The sequence below is a fragment of the Miscanthus floridulus genome, chromosome 10 (genome assembly GCF_019320115.1).
Source record: "Miscanthus floridulus cultivar M001 chromosome 10, ASM1932011v1, whole genome shotgun sequence".
NCBI lineage: Eukaryota > Viridiplantae > Streptophyta > Magnoliopsida > Poales > Poaceae > Miscanthus > Miscanthus floridulus.
The window spans coordinates 98975772-98983331 of record NC_089589.1 but is presented as its reverse complement, the minus strand read 5'-3'; the positions used below and the strand labels follow the sequence as shown (position 1 = coordinate 98983331).

The window sequence follows — 7560 nt, the reverse complement described above, 5'->3', positions numbered from 1 at the left end:
TGTTTTGAGGCTCTCTCGGCTTGCCGACTTGCACGAATCAAGAACTGGTGGCAGGAGCTTTTCGGATATTTTTCTGGATTCCTCCATCCATCCATCCATTTTGTGTCAAAAGTTTGGACGAGCGAGCACAACACAGAATGTCCCGATAAAACGATGTGTTATAATAAATAAAAGTCTTATTAATTCAACACAATAACATACATTAAAAAAAAAGAAACCAAACGGAATATCTAAGGCCAGATTAGCGTGAGGTTTCCCGTCCCAATTTTTTAGACTCTCATGTGTTAAAAGTAGTATTTCGATTTTAGCTTCGAAACAGCCATGGCATATGAGAAAATAGATAGGTAAGATTGAAACCCTATCAGGCACAAAGGGTAGACTATTGTATCGTGTTTTGACAGTAGGAAGAAGCTAGCGAAGCGTGTGGCTGCTGATAGGCTGCTCAAACGGGTGTTCTGGGCTTTATCATGCGGAGGCCTAAAGACATTCTATGTGTCATGTAGGTCGGGATTACCTCCGTGCTCCGTCAAATCCGGTTTTATTGACACTAGGACCATAAGTATGAGGTGAAGTTGTGAAAAACTACTATTTTTAGCTTCGTTCTTTCTCATTCCTATGTGAGAGTAGAATTTTAGGAGCTTCGAGTTCTCGGCGCCTCTGGCGACTCGAGAGGGGTACAGTGCGACAGGTAGGGTTCCTGTTCGGATCATTCTCTACAATCTGAATTTGAGTCCACATCCGAATCTTCACTCGTGTCCAATCAGGAGCCGAACCTCCTCTGCTAACTCACTACTACAGAAAGGACTCGTAGCAATGCCCTTTTTTTTTTTGTAGGGGCGGCTCTATATTGAGCCGCCTCTACAAATGGTGCCCAAATAAGCCGTCCCTACAAATTCATTTGTAGGGACTGCTGGTGTTATGAGCCGCCCCTATAAATGGTTCAATTTGTAGGGGCGGCTAGTGTAGAGACGGCTCTATATCTAACCGCCCTTATAAATTTGATTTGTATGGGGCGCTCTATATTGAGCCTCCTACAAATAGATGCCGAATAGTAAAAATTAAGTATTAAAATTTGATTTTTTTCGAACGACCTCGAATGGAGAAATAACCAAAATAAAAATTTTAGATCTCAAAAAATTATAGAACTTTGCTGTTTACAACCTTTTCACTTGAAATAATTTACTGCATCAAAATGCTGTTGGAAGTTAAAATTTTAAATTGTTAAGGAACTCTGATTTATCTTTTTAATCTCTTTCTAAAACTTGTAATTAGTTTTTTCCCTCGTACTAACTTCAAATCTGATGATTTTTTCGTATAGTTTTCTAAAATCATGCTCTATTAATTTATTATGTTCTTGCAGCTAATATTTTAGTCAACTTTTCATGTGACTTTGTTTTATTAATTAAAATTTTGAATTTTAAAAAATGACAACTTCAAACAATATTTTGAAGCAGTAAATGATTTCAGCTGAAAAAGTCGTGAACATAAAAGTTGTAGAACTCATCAAGATCACAAGTTTTATTTTGGTCATTTCTTCATCCGATAAAGTGATAGTAACATTGTTCACAAAATTTACATATCTCTCTTATAGTTTATGAAACCACATGAGAGATATATAAAATTATGAACAATATTGCTACCATTTTGTCGGATGAACAAATGACCAAAATAAAAGTTATAGATCTTGATGAGTTTTACAACTTTGTTGTTAATGACTTTTTCAGTTGAAATCATTTACTCTTTCAAAATATTGTTTGAAGTTGATATTTTTTAAATTCAAAATTTGAATTATTTAAATAAAGTCACATGAAAAGATGATCAAAATGAAAGTTGTAGATCTCAAAAAGTCATACAACTTTGTAGTTGACAAGTTTTTCATTAGAGATAATTTTGTCATGGAAAACTACGTTTGAATTTCTTAAATTTGAAATTTAAATTTTTCTAATGACCTCGAATGGAGAAACAACCAAAATAAAAGTTGTAGATCTGGAAAAGTTAAAGAACTTTGTAGTTGACAACTTTTTCGTTTGAGATCATTTTGTCAAGGAAAACTACGTTTGAATTTCTCAAATTTGAAATTTAATTTTTTTCAAACGACCTCAGATTGATAAACCAATAAAACAAAAGTTGTAAATCTAGTTGACAACTTTTTAATTTGAAATCATCTTGTCGAGAATTTCTCAAATTTGAAATTCAAATTTTGTAAACGACCTCGGATGAAGAAACTACCAAAATGAAAGTTGTAGATCTCGAAAAGTTATACAACTTTATAGTTGACAACCTTTTCATTTGAATTCGTTTAGGGCCTCAAACAATCAATTTAAACTTGGTTTAGGATAATATGTGGTTACCCAAAATTCAATATAGACACAAGTGAGTGTGAGGTGCAGTTGTAGAGAAGGGTTGCAAGTTCGAATCCCGCCGACCGCGAAGTGCACAATTTTCGCGCGGGTGGCTAACCGGTGGGGGCCTCCTTGGGTTAATTGTTTTTACTATTTTTTTTGCTACGCCCCTATAAATCTTGAGCCGCCCCTACAATAGCAATGCTATGGTAGGGGCGGCTGACAAAACTGGCCCTACAAATGCTTATAAGCCGCCCCTAAAAAAGCTGGTGGTAGTAGTGACTAGTAGTCATGCCGCAACTAAGCCTTGTTAGGGTTTATCCCACCTCAGGGTAGATCCTGCTAGGGAGGGTGGGTGATTCAAGGCGGGCGAAAGGAAGATGGAGAATGTCGAGGGAATGATGGAAAAGATGAAGTTTTCGGAGGATGAGAAGAAAAGCATCAGGGTGTTGACGGGAAATGCTAGTGCATCATGATTGGCGAAACCACGAGAGATCGAGAAGGTGTTGGCGGATCAGTCGATAAACATGGATGGATTGGCTCAGGTGCTGGGGAATATATGGTGCCTGATCCACAGTATGGACTACAAAGACCTCGGATCGAACCACTTTCTATTCACCTTCCACCAGCCGGCAGGAAAGCGAAGGGCGTTGGGGGATGGTCCAGGGGTTTTCGGAAAGGATCTGATAGTCTGATAGTGATGGTAGACTTTGATGGAAGGAAGAGGTGGAGGACATCTCCTTCGATCACATGCCGATCTGGCTACATGCCTTAGGTATGCCGCTGGGCATGATCAACCCCAGACTAATTAGGCTTGATAGATTCGTCTCGCAAATTAGTCTCCATTTGTGTAATTAGTTTTGTAATTAGTCTATGTTTAATAGTTCAAATTAGTGTCCAAACATCCGATATGACACTGACTATAGTTTAGTCTGGGGACCCCAAATGCTATAAGTGCGTACATGTGTTTTTTGTCACACGAGAGGTCTAACATGGTAGACTGTGTGGGGTCATCAATTTAGATATACAAGATTTGTTTTCATGATTTGTGATTTCTCTTCTCACTATGAATCCTTCCAATACAATATAGTGGTACAACATCTCCATAGCAACACGCGTGAAATATCATCATCTACTCTCTCCGTTCTGAATTATAAAACATTTTACAGTTTCCATATATACATTACTTTTACTATGTATTTAGATAAATATAGTATATACCTAAGTCACTAGCAGACTGGAGCTCAGCACTGGCGGTTCCGGAGCCATTTCTACTGGCGTCTGATCCCACCGCTAGTGTGAAAGGCTAGTACAAATCATCAATACTACAGGCGGTTAGATAAGATGAGCCAGTGTTAATAACTTTGTACTGATGGTTCCTCTAAAACAACTGCCAGTGATAATAAGTATTTACACTGGCGGTTGAAGTAAAGCATCTGCCAGTGTTAAAGCATTTTCACTGGCGGTTCTTTTAAGTCAACCGCCAGTGAAATTTTTTTAGCACATGCGGTTGACCTAAATCTACCGTCTCAGGAATAATTTTTTCAGAGACGGTTTATTAGCAAAACCGCCAGTGAATTGTTTTTAAAAATTCAAAATTTGGCGCCATATATTTCCCGTCAGTGAATTATTTTTTATTTCCCGCCTTATATTTCCCGCCAATGAATATTGTATACAAATTGAAACAAATCTAAATAGAAATCATAGAAAATTATATTTGCATGCACGAAAAAAGCAATATTTGTTGCAGTCTACCAAAGTCATCACAAGCTAATAATGTATACATAAAACAAAGTTTCTTCCATTCATAGCTAGCTCGGTCCCATGACGTACTCCTCTAATAATCCTCGTGGTTTAGCTCTAGCCTGGCAATATCTACGAGATCTCGGTACTGTGGTCGAGCTAATTCCGACTCTAGATAAAAATACTTCCCATCGAAGTGAATTATTTCTTTCGTGATGAACCGACTAAAGTCCTCGCAAATGTTCATGAGCTCTTGATTCTGGAGGCGCCTACTCGTGGGATCACACTTGTATACCTGCAAAATGTAATAAGTCATCATAATTTATAACTAACCAATACAGAGAAGGCATAAGTAGTGACAAAACTTGACATATGACTATTACTTACTTTGCTAGGGTTGTTGGTGTATCTCCTGTTTTCTCTGAGAAACTCGCACACATAGTACCCACAGTGCACCGATCCTGGTGGTTGCTTGTGGCACTATATATATATAAGAGTTGGCAATTGGTTACTACATAGTTGCTACGTGTACAAACATAGAAGACAAATATATGTATGCTTATTTAAAATTTACCGGATAGTTACTTCGCACATGTAGTGGTTTTCCGGCTTTTTTTAAATCGTACCATCCACCCTTGAACTTATAGAACTTGTATGCCCTGCAGAGCTCGAATGAATTCAACAAGTCATATCCAAACTCTCGTAGATAATATAGAAATGTGGAAAAGCACGCATGCAAATCTTGACTCACTGTTGTAAAATATTGATGAATTTTTTATAACTGCTATGTGGGAAATCTGCGGAGTCAAGGACCAAAATCCGTGCATCGTAGAGCCAAATGTACATACAGACCCAATGGTCCCTGCATGGATTCAATGAAGCCATGTGTTAAGACAGTAAGAACTTTGTAAATAAAAATTATTAAGGGAGTTTACGACCAACACATACTTGAACATGTATGGTGCACATATAATTCTCCTATCTTGGTATTGAAGAAACACGTTTCCTATGTAGGTGGCCACTGCAGTTTTCTGCTTGTGTTGCTCCTTCACTCTATTTTTTGCTATTTCAGCCTCGCTCTTGCCCATAAACTTGTCGTGATCAGGACCCATAACAACTGTGTGCTCGTTCTCGCTTATTCTTAATGGGTTGAGATACCCAACCTTTTTCCCCTCGTGAAGAAATGGATCCTCAGTGAACCGCATCTCCTGGTCGGCTTGTTGCATTTTGTAAAGCGCATGACTTTATCAGATACTTCATATGCCCCAACATTATATTAGTATTAAAACATAATTATGTATGAGTGACACTTACAGGCACCACACGGTCATGAGCTGGATGTTGAGTTTGCGAAGGCGAAACATCAACCAAATGTCCTCGAAGTCAACCATAACCTTGCTAGAGCCACTCATAAAAGTTAGTGGTGGTACAACCACACTGAAGGCATTGATCCCAACCGAAGATGCTCTCATATACCAGTCATGGAACCTCTTCATCACACGTGAAACACAACGGAGTTTGCACCACTGGAGTAGAGGCCTGCCTAGCACATATTTATCGTTGAGGATATTATCGTAATCCTCTCTCGTTGGCTTTCATATGGTGATCTTGTCGGAGGTGGACTTGGTAGCTTTTTCACTGCCACGTGTGACTGGTCTCCTTGTCAATCCGGCCATCCACTTCTTCATGACCACCGGTGATGATGTCTCACCGATGGGTGTAACCATTTTTGGCATAGACTTAGGGTTTCCTTTAGCTACATGGCCTTTAGGTTCCGACGAGGCATCCTTCTTGCTCGGGGATGATGGTGGATTCAAGGTTGTCGATGGTGGTGGGTTAGGTAGAGGCTCTAAGATGGTGTGGAGGCTAAACACTGGTGGTGGGTTAGGTTCTGGTGATGGTGGTGCGTTACGAGATGGTGGGTTTGGAGATGTTGGGTTAGGTTCAGGCTCTAAAGGGGTATGAGATGGCGGCGAGGCTACATGTGAGAACCCTCCTTCATTGTCCACTTCGAAAAATGGCATTGATGGAATAGGATCATTCTACCTAATGTCCCGTCGAGGCCATAAGATGAACTCGTTGATAGCTTGACCGAGTTTCTCGACACCGTCAGGAGTAGGGATGTCTAGGAAGTCATCCCTATGTCCTTCCACAACTGTCAACACTTCTACCCTGCAGTACTCCTCTAGCATTTTCTTGTTGTGATAGTCGCGGCCTGGGATCACCATACCGGTGGTAATTTCTATCGTACGGATATTGGTGATACCATATGATATAACTAGGGAGCAAGCTGTCGGTGCGATGATGTCATCAACTACATAGTGCTCCCTATTTGCCGTTGATCCGATACTACTTGGAACTATTGGAGAATCTGAGGGTTGTGTGATGACCATCTACATCTATGGCGCCTGTGTGATCATCTGTGGCAGCTGCATTGTTGGTACTTGTTGACTTGACATTACACTAGCCAATTGTTGCCTTATCTCAGAATTAGGATTGGCCATGATTTCAACCAACGTCTATTTCATTTCTTGCTTAGCCTCCTCCTTAAAATAATCTCTCATAGCTTCCTTGTAGCGGTTGCGTTTTCTGTACATCTCGGCATGCTCAGGAAATCCTTTCTCCTAGCCTAGCCGGGATGAGACGCCTCACACACGACTAGGGTGCTCTGGGTTACCCAGACCAACACTAAAGGTGTCCCTCTGTCTTGATGGCTTGAATGATCCTTCCTTCTGCTTAGCTACCACGACCAAAATGTTCTTGGCTGCTTCATTGGTATTGGATTTGGCCACGACAAACCAGCCTCACTTTTTTGTGGTTTGCGCGCACGAAGCCAGTCTCCTGCCCTTTCGGGTACATCCTCCAACAACACCGGTAACCCTGCCGCCTTTCGTGTAGCTTTTTCTGCCCTCCATTTGGGAATCGCATGCTGGTAACCACCAGTTCCAAGGTGGTGGTGGTATATGTTCTTCTTTGCAAGTTCACTATTGGCTTGACTACTTTATGTCCTCCCTATCCAGGCAAAAGGAACCATGGTTTATTTGAACTTTTATATCTCTAATATCTTGGAGTTTGACTTGTTGATAGGACAACCAATTGAAAGACTTATCCAAGAAGGACAAACAAGAAAATTGAAAATAAGCCTCAGGAAGAACTTCAAACTTTTTGTACCCATTACTCATTCTCTAAATGCTGAGACTGAGCCGATTCCCGAGCAAGACCCAATGGATGAGGTTAAGGTTGCATCTCTTGAATACTTGATCAAACCCAACCTTGAAGATGATGCCCAGTTCTTCATCGAAGAGGAAGGCAAAAATCCCATAGAACCCGAACCCTTAAATGAATTGCTAGAACCACCTAAGCCCTCCATTGAGCTTAAACCCCTGCCTTCTGGTCTTAGATATGCTTTTCTCAATAATGATCAGGATTCTCCTGTGATCATAAGTGATAAACTCTCCCAGGAAGAATCCCTCCG

General features: G+C 40.3%; 1 pseudogene; it reads right to left on the bottom strand.

Moving 5' to 3' along the window:
- Positions 1–4179: 4179 nt before the first annotated feature.
- Positions 4180–6505, bottom strand: LOC136489125 (uncharacterized; annotated as a pseudogene).
- Positions 6506–7560: the final 1055 nt, after the last annotated feature.